Genomic DNA, 2,688 nt, shown 5'->3' with positions numbered 1-2,688 from the left:
ATGTAAAAACCAAACCAAACTTACAAGAATTATTAAAGGGAATCATTTGGTTTGAGAACAAACAACATCAGACAACAGCCTGAATCTAGGACACAAGATCATGCTAGCCAGATACCAACCTAGGAAATGAATTCTCAAGGACTATTCAAAACCAAAAGATTTTCAGCAGGGAACCAGAGAGATTAATCTTCAAATGACAACAACATCAGAACAATAAAAGAGGGAATAAATGGTGTAGGTATGGAATTTTCTAATTGAGAGGAAGGCAAGGTGACACCAAGTAATAATAGACAGGTTCAATCTTAGGAAGATAAGGGTAAATTTCAAGGTAACCACAAAGAAAGTTAACACACCTACTCAAATTAGAATAAAGAAGAAAAACATAAAGTCTCAGTAAAAACAAAATCTACAAAAACAAATAAAAAAAATCCACATACAAAAAGAATTCAGCACAGGAGAGTAAGAGGAACAAAGAAATCATCAGCACCACAAAAAAAAAAAAAAAGCACTACAAAATGACAACAATAAACTCACATCTATCAATAATTACACATACCGTTCACTAGTTTTGCTTCTCTAGAGAACCCAGCCTAAAACACTTGGGTTATGTCAATTAAATGAGGCATAGTATGTTAATTACTTTGCTGATTGTGTGAGACTTGATTCTCCATGTTTGTGGTTTCTCTTCCTGGACTCTCTCATTTAATAACTCCCTCATTAGCAGACCTCAGCTATCCTTACTTCTGTGTCAGTGACATCCATGTCTCCACCTTTAGCCCTCACCTGTCTGAAATGGGTGAAGCTGGCCCACAGATGTTGGGCATAATTTGTGTGTGTGTTTGGTGGAATCTGTGTGAGAGGAGCACAGTAGCTCACTGGAACTGACCAGGAGCAGGTGCTGAGGGGTAAACAATGCAAGGAGCTGCTTGTAAGAAACTAGGGAGAGAGAAGCCGCCAACTTACGTGTCAGAAAGCTGCTGAGCACTTTGTGTGTGCATTCGGAGGTAATACTCTACATTCCATAGAAAGAGGAATCCTTTGACTAAACATGTTCTCCATCTAGAGCTTACAGATAACTTAATATGAAACACAAAACTCATAATCATTTGACTGTAAAACCAGGTGTATGTTTGAGAAGAGTATTACCTCTACTGCTTGAGTCTTTTCTAACATGTTGTTGCTTTTGATGCCAACTCATGGTGACCCCCTGTGTGCAGGGTAGAACTGCTGCATAGGGTTTTCTAGGCTGTGACATTTTGGAAGTAGATTGCCAGGCCTGTCTCCTGAGGCACCTCTGTGTGGGTTCAAACTGCCAACTTTTGGCTAGTAGTCCAGTGCTTAACCTTTTATGATGCATTTCCCACTGTATGAATTACTAGGATAGGAGGTCTGGGGTGGTCTGATTAATACAGATTTATAGGAGAAGTTGGTAACTTAATGCATTAAAAGACTAAGCCATATTTGATCAAGGACCATTTATCATGGTATGCAAAGAGTTTAATGTTTATTACCTTATATTTCTAATTTTTAATTCTGATCTTAATTTGATTTCTTATTGATAAAATGGTAAGACATGCTCTTAACATATTAAATGTTGAATCAGTGCTATGTGAATATGGGTTGTATAACCCCAGAATTCAGGGTTTGCTCATCCTTAAATAAATAATGGTAATGTTCCCAGACCTACATAGATGAAGCTACCAAACACGAATATGGGGCAGCCCAGTGAAATACAGCAAATTTGAAGGAGGTCCACTTCCAATTGGCCACCTTATCCAATAATTAGGATATCCTTATTTTCCTGTTTTCTTTTCATCTAGGTGTAAACAACAATGACTTCTTCATTAACTCCTACTTTTTACCAAAACCCTCAAGCAAAAGCAGTGGCAGAGATAACTTGGTACATGTTCTTAAAAGAAAACAGACAATAACGCTGAATTTTGATTATTTATGGACATAAGGAAAAGAGAACTTGGTTAGAGGTTGTGAAAGAAGTTGTTTATTGAATCAAAGAGCAGAACTACAGAAACTGGTTTCAGATCAACTACTTGGCAGTAACATTCTGTTAGGAAGCTCAGGGTCTGTCCCAGAACCCGCCTTTTGGGGCCAAAGAAAAACAGAAAAATATTTGTTCCAAGGTGCATATATTTTTTAAGATCATATCAGGAACCTTGTTGGGGTATAAAAAAAAGTTATTCCAGGTTGTTGACCTCTCTTCAGCTAAGTCCCAGGAGAGAAAAACTATGGCAAGAGACTGAATCTTAGTCCAATTAAACACCTCCTGCCCCGGGCTTTCTTCACAAATGGAGCAAAGTAATGCTCTTTCCCTCCACTCACCCAAGGGCTGAGGTTCAGGCCCTGAGCCTTCATACTACAGTGTCCTAAACACAGTGTACCCAGTAGGTGTCACAATGCAATGAAAGGAGCTACATCTGTCTGCAACACACCTCCTCAAGAAAAATGAAGCAGGAGTACTACCTGTTTATTGAGATCCTTGCTGAGCTAAAATGAAAGGTGGAAAGAGGATGTATTCAGTCATTAAAAACACCTTAGACAATTATAACTGTAGTCTGGAATGTTTCATTTGGCACTATGGTATTATTTGGTGTTATTCTCATGGTGACCTCATGTGTGCAGAATGTTGTTGTTGTTGTTGTTAGGTGCTATCGAGTCAGTTCTGACTCATAG

The sequence above is a fragment of the Trichechus manatus genome, unplaced genomic scaffold (genome assembly GCF_000243295.1).
Source record: "Trichechus manatus latirostris isolate Lorelei unplaced genomic scaffold, TriManLat1.0 scaffold00261, whole genome shotgun sequence".
In the NCBI taxonomy this organism is placed as follows: Eukaryota; Metazoa; Chordata; class Mammalia; order Sirenia; family Trichechidae; genus Trichechus; species Trichechus manatus.
The sequence above is the reverse complement of the archived record's forward strand: the minus strand, read 5'-3'. Positions refer to the sequence as shown.